The sequence below is a fragment of the Suricata suricatta genome, chromosome 8 (genome assembly GCF_006229205.1).
Source record: "Suricata suricatta isolate VVHF042 chromosome 8, meerkat_22Aug2017_6uvM2_HiC, whole genome shotgun sequence".
Lineage (NCBI taxonomy): Eukaryota > Metazoa > Chordata > Mammalia > Carnivora > Herpestidae > Suricata > Suricata suricatta.
The window spans coordinates 129,153,168-129,168,403 of record NC_043707.1 but is presented as its reverse complement, the minus strand read 5'-3'; the positions used below and the strand labels follow the sequence as shown (position 1 = coordinate 129,168,403).

Genomic DNA, 15,236 nt, shown 5'->3' with positions numbered 1-15,236 from the left:
GGAGGGCAACACATGAAACTACATGGTTGTTGGGGACCCCCATTCCTCTTGGTTTTCTCTTCCCAGGCAAGTTGTGAGGGAGCCCTGACATGGGAACAGCCTAGGACCCAAGGAAGAGGAGGCGGCAACCCATAAATGGCTTTTTCAGCTCCGTCTGCTCCCATGTCCCACTGTCCTGGATTGGCAGGAGCCAAAGGAAGGGTCTGGGCTGCAGCCTCATAAACCTTCCTGAGAGTCCTCGTAAACACGAGGCCGAGCCAGCTTCAAGTCTCTGCTGCAAAAAGCAAAATCCTTGGCCATAAAGTAATCCCCATAAAAAAAAAAAAAGAGGAAGAAAAGAAAAAAAATCTATGCAGTAAAATAGTAAAAACAGTAACAGTCTCTCGCACAAAAGAGAGAGGAGGCTGAGCTCCCGTGAGCTCAGGCCCCACCCAAAAGCACCACTGGTCCAAGTGGGCAGAACGGGTAGGGGTGGCTGGGGTGGGGGAGACAAGTGTTGCTGAATGATGATACTTCCGATGGTGGTGATGGTAGCACTGAAGTGGCTTCTAGAAAAATGTCCACTCATTCCCACCCCCTCACCAAAGCTGCCAATGTCTCACGTTTTCAGGGTTAAGATTCCCATTGTACAGATAAAGAACCTGAGGTCAAGGGAGTCAGAGCTCTCCATCAGAACTCAGGCCTGCCACCCCCTCTAGGACCCATAATGCCAGTCTTATGAACCAAGTCCCCAGTAGAGATGCGGGGCCCTGACTGCCCCCTCCCAACAAGGAAGCCCGAGGCTGGGGAGGTCGGTGCGGCTGTGGGATTCTAGCTGGGTGTCCGCACATCCTCGAGTCTCTGACTGTCATCTACTCACTGAGGATGATCAGTCTCCCCTCACCTGGGGGCAGACCAGGATGAGACTCGTGCAAGTGTAAGGATCTGGTACGTGCTCAGGGATCCGGCCACGGGAGCTCTGAGACCCCAGGGTGGGGGGTGTAGAATCTCAGTGAAGTGAGGCTCCCAGGCTAAGGAGCCGGGATCACATTTGGGGGTGAGGACAACTCAGTACCGGCAGAAACTGCCTGTACCCCTTGTCAGGCCCCCAACACAGACAAAGCCGTTCTGCTCAGCATCGAGCCTCCCTGCCCTGACAACTCACGCCTTCCACTTCTCCCCCAGCCTTTATGCTCCCGTCTTACCTCTTCCTCGTACCCCTCTCCTTCCCTCTCTGCTCCTTCCCCAGCTTTTGTCTGCCAGGCTCCAGCCTCTCCGTCTTTCAATGGCACTGCCAATCTCCTTTGCTCTCTCACTCCACATTCGGGAGACTATTGTACTCCTGGCTGTCAGGGCGACTCTCCGGTTCCCTGTTCAAGATGACATGCACTGGCCTCTCCCTGCAGCCTCTGGAGGCTTCGTCCAGGAGTCAGACTCTGTCCTGAAGCCTGTCCAAGCCTCATCCCTTGGGGAAGCCTCACCCACCGCCTGTAAAATAGGATAATAGTACTTACTTCCAGGACTGTTGGGACGTCTACACGAGTTAACAAATGTGAAGCACTTATATCCATGTCCAGAGCACTGTAAATGGGAGTGTTTGCTGCTACCATTATTATTGGTGGTTGTGCTGTTCTAGGCTCCCTTCTACCCCCAGCCTCACTTCCAACTGTAACTGGTTTGTTTCACCCCAGGGAGGGACATGACCTCCAGGTGCCAGAAACTGGAGTATTTACAGGCAGGTGGCTGATTTCTTGTAAGAATGGAAATAGTAGTAACAACACAGGTAACAGTGATGACCAGCTACCATTTATTGAGTAGCTACTATGCACCTCCCATGAGCAGCCTCGTGTAATCCTCACCAGATCCGGCACTGCAGCTACCACCGTTCCCTCCCTCTCCTAGGCGACAGGCCTTGACTACTGTTGCCACTCCCTCCGGCCCAAGGCATTAGTCTGACTCCATAGCAGTGCTCTGGCTGCCTCAAACTGCCCCCTTCCCCTTGCTGGGCCTTAGTTTCCTCATCTGTTAAATGGGTGCCAATACTTACAGAGACTGGAGTGTGGTGAAGACAGCGTTCCCAGTAAGATTTGCCAAGGAAGCCAGCAGTTGTCAGGCCTGCCCTGCCTGGAAAGGGATAAGATGCTGGAGCTTGTCCAGGGGGCCCCTTCCCATAGGGTCCACCCTGACACTGGGGGCCCAGAGATAATTGACTCCAGCGATGCTCCACTTCAGAGAGACCAGGGGATCGGTGAGGCTGACAGGACAGGAGAGCACTAGAGCCCCAGGTGGCTTTGCTGGTAGGCCGGCTCCTGGGAGGGGTGGTTGGGGCTCCTCAGGGGGGTACAGGGGTGCAGGGACAGGGCTCTGAGGCCAGCAGATGTGGCTCCAGGCTTGCAGAGAGAATGGCTGAAGCCGAGGGAAGGGCAGGGACCCTGGTCCTGTTACCGGCCCTCCATCCTCAGCTGCTGTAGCTGTTAGTAGAAATAATCATACTACTGACCTCCCATCAGTAAGTCACCTGGAGCCCCTTCTCTGCCAGACACTTGCTTGGTTCCCTCGCTCAGCCCCCAGCCGCCCTCTGGGACAGGACCGCTTCGCCAGCCTTCTTGCACGGGGCAGGGGGCGGGGGGAATGCAGACTGTGAGACTGGCCCAGGCTTGCCCAGCTCGTGGGTGGCAGTGCTGGTTTTGAACTTGGGTCTGATGCTGAAACTTAATGTCCTTTCTAAGGGGCTAGACTGCCTCGCACAGGACCCACTATTTGTTTTCTCAGGAGCCTGTGTTCCCGTCTCCAGTGCAGCACAGACCTGGCACACCCTGGTGGGGCCATTGTGACAGCTGGGTTTGAATACTGATGCTGCATAAACAGGAGTGCCGAACGCACGCCGTGCAGGCATGTTTGTGGGCACGGGCGTATGCGATTGGTTGGTTCAGCGGCTGGTACCACCCGCAACCCACCCCCCGATACAGAGTAAATATTGACTAATTTCTCCAGCCTTCAGCATACCTTGCATTTAGTCAGAACCCATTTGCATCTTGGGATTTTCCAACCTGCTATCCTTCCTCTCTGCCTGGCATCTCCTCTCTTTCCCCACTTGGCTGTTTTCTTCTCATCCTTCTAGATGATTCCTCAGGAAGCCTTGATTCCCTAGGCTGAGTTAGACGTGTGCCCTCCCCTTCCGGCCCGCATGGCACCTTTAACATCTCTCTCTTCCTGGTAATTGCCAATTACACATCTGTCTGGAGCATTGGGAGGTCCCTGTGGGCAGGGAGGGTGTCCTACTGTCTCACATCCCTGGCATCGGCAGCACTTACAAGGTTGCAGAGCAAATGAGCAAGGAAGCAGATGAGGAAAGAAATGAACGAGTGGGTGATGGGGACATCAGCATGAGCTGCATTCCTGTTGTGCCGCATTCAGGGTCAGAGACATGGGTGACAGAATCCCACCCCTGTCCCCAGGCACCCCCACCCCCACCAGGTCTCCTCCTCTCAGCATTTAAATTTGCCTGTTGTCCTTGCAGAAGATGCTGCCTGGTCGTGCGCCTAGAGGGTCAAGACCACAGTGACTCTGGCCAAGGGTGCGATCTGGAGGTCATGGGGCCAGTGCCACATGAGATATCAAGGGAGGGGTGTCCCTGAGGGACCCGACTTCCTCTGCATTTGCCTGGATTTTCACACCACTTGTCTATTCACTGAGAAAAGGGAGGACACGTGAGCCACAGTACATGCCTGAAGAAATCTACATGCTCATTCCTAGCATCCCCCCCCCCAGCCCCAGATCTTTCTGCCAGACTAAGAACTAAATTTATCATGTATTGGCACGTCCTGCCCCCCGCCCCCCCCTCCCGCCACCAGCCCCAGCCCAACCCCATCCTCATCTCTGTTAGAAAAGTAAAGTCTACCTCCTTTACTTTGGACCCCAGCAAGGAGGATTCTGGACTCCCAAATGCCGTCTTCCAGGAAATCGGAGTTTGAACATGGTCCCTTGGGCGATGTGTCCAAAGGAGAAGTTCTTGCTGAAATCCCCACATCGTAAAATGTCAGGATGTCTGCGGTCTTTATTTATAGACAGATTGCTTTTCAACTTTTCTCACTCCAACATTTCGATGTGTTATTCCTGAAGATAAATGCACATTATGATTTCATAATAGAAATTGCATTTCTCCCCCGTGTCACCTCTAAGCATGTATATACATAAATATGGCACATTGCCTCCGACAGTAATTTAAAAGGCACTTTGGAGAACATATTGATCATGGCCAGAGAACGGGGCTGGCATGGTCTCGATTTCATCGAAGTCTGCCTCCGCCCAGCCCCCGCCCTTCCTCCTCTTCTTTGTTCGGATCCTGAAGCTTGGGGACTTATGATTTCCATTTATCTTTGTACATCGGGATGTTTGTTTATAGGCACCAGGGGCCTTGGGAGGGGGAGAAACATGAAATTTTATAACTCCAAAGTGTAAACAAGGAATGAAAAATGTAGCCTTCTACCAGAGTGAGTTCCCTAGAGGCAGGAATCCTCTATCTCACTCCCGCACGGACTTGAGATGGTGTGGCTTGGACACTGCCCATGGCCACCTCAGGGCCACCTGGGCATCTGGTCTCCTTTCCACTCATCATCACATCTCCTACAGTTGGATTCCTGGCCTAGCCGGCACACCCTCTTCTCTCCCTGCCTCCCAGGGACCTCAGGCTAACCTGGGAACACTCACCTCCTCCTAGCCCTCTGAGCCACACCCCATCATTCCCAGAAACTACTAGAAACTCACCTCTACTAGGGAGCCTCCATGACCACTGGGAGCTGCATCCCAGCATCCCACTCTCTCCATGGCTCCCTCCGCACTCTGCCCATTTTAAAGATGATTTACCCTTGGGCTACTGTTATGACCACATTGTTCTAGGCTGGGTAGCTCAGAGCGTTGGAGGAAACCATGTTGGAATTTGCGGGCATTTACAATGCACCAGACAAGTTCCCTTAGCCCATATCGTTTAGTCTCTACAACTGCCTTGAAGGGTAGTGTTTTATTCTCCCGTTTTATAGAGGAGAACCCTGAGGCTCAAAAATGTCTACTACCCATCCAAGGTCTTGAGGCACCAAGTGGAAGAGCCTTGATTCAAACTCTCCAATAGTTTTTAAAGCTGGGGCTAGGGTTTGGGGGGGCGGGTCCAATTTTGAAGACGCCTATTACTTTTCCATTCCAGATAAATAATCTCAGAGCAGTCCCCTGACAGCAAGCGTGGCCGGTCCGAGTGCTCTGCAGACACCCACCTCTGCTCATAAGGGGTGGACTGAGCAAGCCTGGGCTCTACCAGCACCCCACTCTCTCTCTCTGGCTCTCTTTCTCAAACCCTTCCATTAACCCTTTCCTCTGTCTGCTCCTTAAGCATCAATATTCTCTCCACTTTGGTCTTGGACCTCTTTTCTTCTTCCTTTTACTCTCCCTGGGCTCTCTTACCCCCCAGTCCCCATCCTCAGCTTCAGGGATCCCCTTTCTCTTGGCCACTTCCCGATCCCCATTCTGGCTCAGATCACCCTCTTGACTAGCTGTCCATGGAAGTCTCCACTGGGGTGTCTTGTAGGTTTCTCAAATGTAATCTCTCAAGGACTAAGCTAAACATCCCCTGGTCTTAATGAGGGTACCCTCACCCACACCCATTGCTAGAGCCCGGACCCTGCCCATCCTTCTGGGCTCCTTCAGTATTGTCACATCCACTCATTATCAGCCCGTCTGTCTTTCCCTTCTTACTTCATCTGGATGATCTCTCTTCTCCCTGTTCACTAGTATGTTAATTCAGGCCACCATTCATTCAGACTCGTCATGGCGGTGCCCTCCGAACTTGTCCCCAGGCCCCACCCTTGGCCCTTCCAATCCATTCCCCGTCTCACAGCCAGAGTGAGCTTCCTCAGGCAGAAATCTGGTCCCTGCATTCTGCTGTTTAAACCATCATGGCGCCCTGTTGACGGCCAATGGGGGCAGTTCCTGTCATGTTCTCCATCGGTGCTAGGCGCATGTAGTAAGCCTTCAATAAATAGCCACCAAATGAACTCTGTCCTGCTTCTCCTTGGATCCGCTCCCTGGGCTTCCTGCCGCTTAACTTTTCCTTCCAGAGCCTCTCAAGAATGCTTCTGCTTCAGCGCCTCAACGTGGAGCCAAGAGCATGGGGGCTGAATTGGCCTTTGCCTCTGCCATTAGCAGTCTTCCCCTCTCGATTACATGGTAATCCCTGTTCAGATTACAAATTTATTTGTAGTTTTCCCCTCCTTTCTTTTTTTTCCCCACCTGGCAATTTATGTGGCTCATCAGTCATAACAAATTCTACTTCATAAAGCAAAAGCGCACGTTATTATTACCTTATGGAAATAGGCAGTGGCGGCTGACTTCATTCCGGGCCGGCGTGTTGTCTCCACGAATCCGTAGTGGTTTCAATCAATACCCCTGCGGGATTTGTTCCGCTCTTTGAGGCCGAGAGCGTTTGGACCTGGAGATGGTGTGTCTGTCTCCAAGGCAGCCGGCGGCTGGGGCCCCTCCCAGGGATGCTGGACTTGGTGGCCGTCCTGGAGTTTCCATTCTTCTTTTTAAAAATTTTTAATGTTTTATTTATTTTTGAGAGAGAGAAAGACAGTGTGAGCAAGGGAGGGTCAGAGAGGGAGGGAGACACAGAATCTGAAGACAGGCTCCAGGCTCTGAGATGTCAGCACAGAGCCCGACACAGGGCTCGAACCCACAAACCGGGAGATCATGACCTGAGCCGAAACCGGATGCTCAACCGACTGAGCCACCCAGGCGCCCCCTGGTGTTTCCATTCTGTCCAGGAATAAAGAGTGTCCTATCACTCAAGTGTGATAGTTACCGAGAACGCTCTGTTAAGCGTTGTTACAGGAATCGTATAAAGCAGGTGCTGATTATGACCCCATTGTACAGATGAGGAAAGTGTGGCTCAAAGAGCACATGAACCGAACTGAGGGTCGACACGGCATGGGCAGGGGCTTCACTGAGGGGGGCACAGCCCAGCTTCTCCCATCTGCTTGGCTGTGGGAGGCACCAGGGGTTAGGACAGGTGCTACAAATGAACTCTGCTACTCTGTCGGCTTCTCCCTGCCTCTGTCTCCAGACCTGATTGTCTTGGGAAGAAAATTCATCATCAGAAAACAACAAGGCATCCTGATGCTTGGGCACAGAGCTAGAAATGACGAGCAGGGCACACACCTTCCAGCCTCACTTGGATGCCTCCAAAGACAGGGAACTCACTAACCGAAGGACTGGCTCACTCCTGAGAAGACCCACTGGCGCTCAGTTGTCCTTCCATGGAGACCCAGGTGGGCAAGCCTGTAACTCCCCGCCATAGGTCCTAGTTGGGTTTTTGGAAACCACGGAGCTAGTCTAACCCTTCTGGCCCACTACAGCTGCTTGGCTGTGCAGACAGAACGTCAGACCTGGGAGGGGTTTGCAGAATTCATGCCTCTCCCCTCATTGCACAATGGGCTGTGGTCAGCACAGCCCTGGGCCAGTCGACAAAAGTGCCTCCCTTTCTTCGTCCACGGGGCAGGTGCTGTCACATACCACATTTGCCAGAGACCTGACCCCAGAGCTGGGGCTCGACCCCAGGCTCCAGGTCCCTCATTCGCTGCCTTTGGTGACCACAGTCTGCAGGAAGTAAAGCACAGCGGGATGGGTCTGACTCCAGCGACGCCCACACCCCAGAATCCCTGGTTTTACCCTGGCGCGGACAGCGGAGCCCAGCCTGGCCTGTGCGAGATGCCCAGTGATTCGTTTCACCCGCATCTTTACCCTCCTACGTCTGATGAATCCGGCGACTGGGGGCGGTCCAGCACGCTGGCCCCGGCAGCCACGGGGGCCACAAGGTAAGCTTGGGGTTTTGCTCCAGAATGCGCAAGGGGTGTGCCGACTCCCGGGTCCCGATCACCCCACAGCCAGGCTGGGAGCCCTGCGGTCCCTTTCCCGGCCCACAGAGGGAACCCTCGCTGGGTCCTCAAGGCAGCCGGGTGGCACAGAGAGGAAAAGCAGGGACTCCGGAGACAGAGGACCTGCGTTCCAGCTCTGGCCCTTTCCCTCACCCGACTCAAAGCTCGCCTCTTCTCTTGGTCTCAGTTTCCAAATCTGCAGAAGAGAGATAAAAATATCCCCGTGGAAGGGCTGTCATGGGGTCTTAAACAAGAGCAGTTGAGCGGGGCACCTGGTACGGTGTGGGACCCACTCGGCTCTCTCTCGAGCGACGCTGGCCCTCCCCACCCCAGCCCCCCACACACGCACCCTTGTCCTCAGTGCAGCCCCTCAGACCTCAGCCTCCTCTAGCTCACACAGGAGGATCACGATCACCATGGCAACCCGCGGGCAGCTCTGAGAGGCCCCTGCACCCAATCCGCCCAGCCCAGCTCCGGCAGCCGCCAGGGCAAGGGGATGGCACGGGGACCATGGTCTCCCCTCGGAGCAGACCCTCTACTGAGAGACTTTAAGGGGTATTGGACTCAGGGGGCTTAATGGATTTTCTTAGATGGTGCGGGCCCTCCTGCTCCCCTTCCTCCTAGATCCCACCTGGATCCGCTTTGCTCCCTCTCAAGGAAGCCTGACCAGGGCCGGGGCTGGTGTTTAGAGAGTTCTTTCTGGTGGTGGCCCCCTTCCTCTGATGCCCTGCTTTCTCCAAACCTCGGCTCAGCAGACCCTTTCCCCGGTTGCCCGGGCAGGGCGGGTCCAGGTGAAGACGTGTCTCAGTGCACTGAGTAGCGGCAGGCACTGAAATCAGAGAGGCCCGGGTTCAAGTCCTCCTCCGCATGTGCCAGCTGTGTGAGCCGCCGCAACAGCACCAGCGGGGCTTCCCTAAGAGGCTGTTCTTGTCTTACAGTCCTGAAGGCTGGAAGTCCAAGGTCAGGGCGCTGACTCCTTCCGGGGGGCAGAGGGAGAATCTGCATGGGGCCCCTCTCCTACCTTCTGGGCTGTGCTGGCACCATTTGGCGCTCCTTGGCTTGTAGACGCATCACCCCGATGCCTGCCTTCATCTTCACGGGGTGCCCTCCTTGTGTGTGTGTATGTGTGTGTATCCAAATTCTCCCTTTTTATAAGGGCCCCGGTCATAATGGAGAGGAGCCCTCCCTCCCCCAGTCTGACCTCAGCTTAACTAATTGTATCTGCAAGTACCCTATTTCTGAATAAGGTCACCCTGGAAGTTAGTACGAGTTAAAACTTCAACGTGTGCATTTTAAAAAAATATTTTCTATGTCATTTATTTATTTTTGAGAGACAGAGAGAGACAGTGTTAGCAGGGGAGGGTCAGAGAGAGAGAGGGAGACACAGAATCTGAAGCAGGCTCTAGGCTCTGAGCTAGCTGTCAGCACAGAGCCCGACGTGGGGCTCGAACCCATGAACTGTGAGATCATGACCTGAGCCAAAGGCAGCCGCTCAACTGACTGAGCCACCTAGGTGCCCCGACATGTGCATTTTTGAGAGACACAGTCCAACCCGTAACGCCAACTAGGTAACTTTGGGCAAGTCATAGCCCTTCCTGGGGCCTTAGAAAGGCTCATTTTGAAAATGAGAGTAAGGAGTGCCCAGGTGGCTCAGTTGGTTAAGTGTCCGACTTTGGTTCACGTCATGATCTCATGGTTCGTGGGTCTGAGCCCCATATTGGGCTCTATGCCAACAGCTCAGAGCCTCAGGCCTGCTTCAGATTCTGTGTCTCGCTCTCTCTCTCTCTGACCCTTCCCCGCTCTCACTCTGTCTCTCTGTCTCAAAAATAAATAAGCATTAAACATTTTTTTAAAGAAAAGAAAATGGGAGAAAGTATAGCAAAGTCCTCATGCAGTGCTTGGAAGGATCAAATTGGACAATGTACATACAATGTGTATCCATGGGTTTGTCCAGGACTAGCAGGGAGTAGAGTTGGTAACTGTCACTGCTGCTTTGAATTCTGGTTTGGGGGAGGGGTCATTGACCCAGGGAGCGTGCTCATTGGTCCCTTTTGGTCCTGACTCAGGGAGTAAAGAGATGCAGGGAAAGCCATCCTAAGCTGTGGGGCCTCGTCACTCCCATCTGCCTCCAGGCGACCAACCTCCGTGGGGCCACACTGTTGGCATTCACTCACCAATCGCTGCTGCCAGTGCCAGGAGCTCTCCATACATGCACTTTCATTTCATCTTTATAAAGTCTTGGTGCTTTTCATCTTTGTATTCTTGTTCCCATTTAGTGGATGAGGACATTGAGGCTTGGAGGGGTGGCGCAGCTTGCCCAAAGTCACGTGGTAAAGGGAGCGAACGGTGGGCGCCAGGCTCACCAGCTGAGAGCTTGGATGTGCCTGGCCGTGGCGGAGCTCCTGTGGCCCGTCCCCGGAGGAACCCTCATGTGCTCCCTGCTGTCACCCTGCGCGCAGCCCCTGGTTATAATTTTTTTGTATTTTTATCTTCCCTTTGCTTGTCATCAGGCTGTTTATCGGCACGCAGTGATGCACCATGTTAAATATATATGCATCTGTGTGTGTGTGTGTGTGTGTGTGTGTGTGTGTGTGCGCACGCGTGCCTTCCTGGTTATATTTATGCAGCTCCTCGGAGGATTAATTTAGCCAAATAACCGAAGCTATTTAGGTAGTTGACATTCACACTGTGAAGGAATGCGGGCGCTAAGTCAGCCACGCACTGGCTTTGCTCCCAGGCCTCCTGAGGGACTCAGTTTCCTTAGCTTGGGGTGAACATGGCAGAGAATGCAGGAGCTCAGCGAGTCTGGGGTTCAAATCCTGACTCTGCAATAGGGAAGAAATCCAGAACAGGCCTCAGGCAATTTGGCTAAGAAAGAGGGCTTTTTCTCAACGAGCTGTTGCAAACGTGAATCAATTCAATGAATTTCAAGTTCCTTTTCCATAGCAGGTGCTTATTTATTGGTGGTGAGCATCATTCTCCATGTCTCCTTTCTATCCCTCCGTGTGGTTCTCAGGGGCATACAAGATGAAGTTAAAATGCCCTGGATTGGCCCCTGAGGTCCTCAACTTTGTGTCCCGTCTGATCTACCTTCCTCCAAAAGTTACCCACTTGCTGTGCCTGGAGGGGTGGTTTAAACAGGACGGCGATGCTGTTGGCGTTCTTTCAGTCTCTCCGGTGCTCACTGTTCTGTGGGAGCCGACCTCACAGCTATCCCCCGGCCAGCACTCGGGAGGCCTTGCTCTGGGTTCCAGAGCCCACTCACCAGCCCGGGGGCAGGCCAGAAGTGGGATGGCCCTTGGCCACAGACCAAAGGGAAGAGGGTGTGTAAATACCCCAGCTCCCTCCCTCCCTCGGTAGGAGTAATTCCTAAGGTCTGTTCTACCCTCTCGCACACGGTGCCCTGCGGGCTGGAGCCCTGCTTGTCTCGTGCTCCTATAAGTGAGTGTCCAGGACCTTCTTTCAAAATAAATTCCATGCACTCCAATCCTTGTCTGGAGGTCTCCTTTGAGTAAAACCCAACCTAAGACCAGGTGGAGCGGTGGGTGCTAAAAGCCTGGGCTCTGGGTTCCCCCCGCCTGCCTTTGAATCCTGAGTCCAATTACCTAAGCTTGCTGAGCCCCACCTCACCTATCTGTGGTGTAGGGGTGGAGGTCACAGTTCCTGACCCCGGAGGCCCGGGGTGAAGGAGTGAGGCGGTCTCCTGCCCTTCACTGCCCGCCGGCGGCTTGGGCCACTGCTCTCTTCATCCCTCTTCATGGAGCTTCTGTTATTGACTGATTGGCATGTGGTCTTTCTTCACAGAGACCCCCTGCCCCATTGAGAAGATCGGCTCCGTGAGCAGGGGCCCCCATCACTTTGTGCCCTACTGTTCTTCTGAGCCCGTCCTGCCCCCCGGAGACCATCCTATCTCAGTGCTTCTCGCTCAGGAGCCCGGCTCTGGGGGCCTCTGATTTTCTGATTTGGCTCCAGCTGTCCCATCGCCCTGCACCCCCACTCTGCCCAGCTCTACCATCCTTTACGGCCTAGGGGCCTTCTCAGGTCAACCCTGACCCTCAGTGAGCCCTGCTTCCGCCATGATTCTCCACTGAGGTCCGTCCTGGGGGGCCAGGCTGAGTCAGTCTTGGGCCCGGAGCCAATGCCCACTCAGTGCCTCCTGGTTCTCCTCTCTCTTCCTGCTTTCCAGGCTGCTGTGAGATGCACCCAGGGCCCCCGGAGCTCACACCCTCCCTTGCCAGCAGCAGCAAACGGAGAGCCCAGTGGATGACCTTTCCAGACCTCGCCATGCCACCTTCACAAGCCCCCTCCGCTCGGCCCTGACTTCCCGACACTGGCACACGAGGGTGGACTTGTGCCTTCATGTCGTCGTGCACGTCCAGCCTCGGATGTCAGGAGCAGCAACATGGCTGTTGCTTCAATTTAAACCTCCCTCACAGTGAGGGAGACAGTCCAGGGCGCAGCGGGAAGAACAGAGCATGTTCAATTGAATGGAATTAGGAGCAAAGTATCAGGCAGGAGGGAGAGGAGGGTGGTCTGGGGACCATCGCCTCAGGGATCCCCTTTCCTTCTCTGTGCCATGCTTTTCCAGGCCTCCTTTGGGAGGGGTGGGCAGAGTGACCTCCAGGGCAGAAGGGGCCTCTCGCCCATCTCAATCTGACAAAGTGGCTACGAATTTCCCTATTTTGAAGCAGAGTTTCTGAGGCCAGAGCAGGTGGTGGCGGGGGTTTGGAAGGCCTGGAACTCTCTGCCCTCCAGCTGGGCCTCTGGGAATGGCTGGGGTGGGGGTGGGGCGGCAGCTGGGCCTGAGGAGGCCCTGCAAGCAAAACCCCTTCCCCACTTTCCACTGTGGTCCTGGGAGGGCCCTCGCTCACCCTGCGCACCCCACCCCCACCCCACGTTTCTCCTTGCGGATGGAACAATAATGCAGCCTACCCCACCGCGTGAACGTGAGAATCCAGTGAGTTAGCACCAGTGAAGGACTTGGCCTTGGGGCTTGGCGGAGTCAGGCTCAATAAAGACCAGGTGCTATTGCTATTTAACTTTTATTTCTATCATTCTCTTCCTTTCTGGGCATTGCTTGTTGAGGGTGGGGCCTCAAAGCTGCAGTTTCCCCTTGTATCTGCCCTGAAGCCCCCCCAACCTGCAGCGGGCCTGTTCCCCAGCACCAGACCCCGGCCTCACCCAGCTCAGCTGGGCGTGGAGTGCCCACCCCGCTCTGGTAGGGTGGCTGCACTCACACGGGGCGCTGGACTTTGCTGCATGCGGTCCCACACGGGGTCAAGGTCAGATGGATCTGGGATCAAGGCCTGAACCGAAGGCCACCCAGAAGCCCACGAATCTGCCCAGCCTGGGAACACTAACAAACTCGTGTCGACCGAGTCCAGTGAGTCCAGCACTGACCCTCACGGACCTCCTCTGAGGCCGGTGCTATCATTGTACCCATTTTACAGATGCAAAAACAGAGTCTCAAAGGTGAGACAACCTGCCCTACCTCAGGCTGCGGCCAGATCCGTCGGACTCCAGAGCAGGCACCTGGGAACACACCCCGTCCTCTCTTTCTGGGTGGTGATGGGGTGATAGGCGATCCTGATCGATCGCTCAGCTCTGAGCACCGCTGCTGCGCACTGTGGGGCAGGAGGGGACACAGAGACTCGGGAGTGGAGAGGAGCAGACGCGGCCCACCGCCGTGGCCGGCAGGCTGGCGGCTGAAGTCTCGGGAGCCGGCATCCGGAGCTGCATGCCTAGCAGCAGGCCTGGGCCCGCAACAGCTCCCCCTGCCCTGCGGAGCCCCAAGCGCGTCTCCGCCCCGTGTGAGCTGAGCCAGCCAATCAGACGCTGCCGTGAGCAGCACCGCCAGCACGCAGCCCTGACTGCCACTCACCGACGTTGTCCCCACCACTGTCCCCGCTCTTGTCTGGTGGCGCTCACACCCGACACCGCCACGCCCCACGCGCCACGCCTGCCCCTGCCACCATACCACCGACATCACCGTGCGCGTCCATTCACTCGTTCACTTATTCGGCAGCTATTCGTGGCTCCCCTGTCCTGTGCCAGGCGCCCTTGGAACTGCGGGACGTACAGCAGTGAACAAGACCAGGGCCAGCTCTCCGGGGTCTCAGTCTGCCCTCCCCGCGGCCTCCACGACCTTGACAGCCAGAACCGGCGGCGCTGCTGTAATTCACCAGGCGTCAGCCACTTGGGGCGCACCTGGCTGCGAGCCGGGTGTGTGTGCAAGGGCACCCCGCCCCCCGCGGTCCTCGTCCGCCTCCTACCCCGCCGTCTGGGCAGAGGAAAACCCCTCTTTACCGGGACACACCCCCAGTTTCCGCCCCCCAGATGGTACCCCTCAAAGCCAGCCACCGGGTGTGGGGTGCTCTGACCTACTTGGAAATCTTTTACTGCAAAAAGCTGATGCTTCATCTCCGAGGCAGCTGTATTTCCCGGAGCAGGAAAGGATAGAAGACAAAGACAGTAGCTTTCCAAAACAGAAAAAGAAAAAAAGAAAAAAAAAACAGCCCAGGAAATGCCAGTGGAGGGGACTGAGGACTCCGGGGCTTGCGATGGGCCCCACAGCCTCTGACACAGCAGCACCTTCTTGGAGAGACCCTCTTAAGGAATAACTGATAGGCCAATAAGGGGCGCGTGGGTTGGGGGCAGAGAGCCTTAATTCTCCAGCTGCAAAGGAGCCCATCCAGTCACCGAGGGGGCTCCCCAGCACCGGCTTCCTCCTGACCTGGCCTCTGCGCTTCGGCTTGCAGGGCTGGGGTTTCTTTAAATAGCGAGTGAGCCGTGTCACCAAAGTGCATGTGAAGCAATGTTTATTACGATCAATAAATCATGGTCCCGTATCTGATCCAGAGACGGAAATAGCTGGCAAGCCCTGGCTGCAGGGGAGAGCGAGGGTGACCGCAGGCCCGGAGATAAGGGGAGCTCGGCGCAGGCCACCTCTCCGTGCTGACAGCGGGAGGCTGGCGTGCCCCCCCTCTCCTGACGACTCCTCCCCTGCTGTCCCTTGGAGGGACCTGAGGAGAGGAGAGGGCCCCCCATCCTCCACGAGGTGGGCATGTGCCGCAGATGGGCGGGTGGGCTCTGCACAAGAGCAAGACTTGGATGAGAAGTTGGTGGGTCTCTTCTCGTTGTGAGTGGACATCTGGCTCTGTCCCTTGCAGATCCGGGAGGGAGGCAGGGGAGTGGGTGAGGAGGTGTGGGAAGTCTGCGGCTTTGCAGGGGTGGAGTAGGACGCCCCGGAGGCTTCTGAGCACAGTCTTGTCATCACAAGGAGCTGGGTTCAAATCCCGGCTTCATCGCTTCTTGAGGTGGTTGCCTAGGCTCTGC

General features: G+C 55.5%; 2 long non-coding RNA genes across 2 annotated transcripts; one reads left to right on the top strand and one right to left on the bottom strand.

The window, feature by feature from the left end:
- Nucleotides 1-3,932: 3,932 nt before the first annotated feature.
- LOC115299489 lies at nt 3,933-13,502 on the bottom strand. Its single transcript, XR_003912198.1, has 3 exons — nt 13,393-13,502; nt 6,330-6,550; nt 3,933-4,095 (listed from the first exon to the last, which is right to left on the bottom strand). It is a non-coding gene; the product is annotated as an uncharacterized LOC115299489 (long non-coding RNA).
- On the top strand, nt 7,473-12,940 carry LOC115299490. The gene is made up of 2 exons (XR_003912199.1): nt 7,473-7,841; nt 12,088-12,940. It is a non-coding gene; the product is annotated as an uncharacterized LOC115299490 (long non-coding RNA).
- Nucleotides 13,503-15,236: the final 1,734 nt, after the last annotated feature.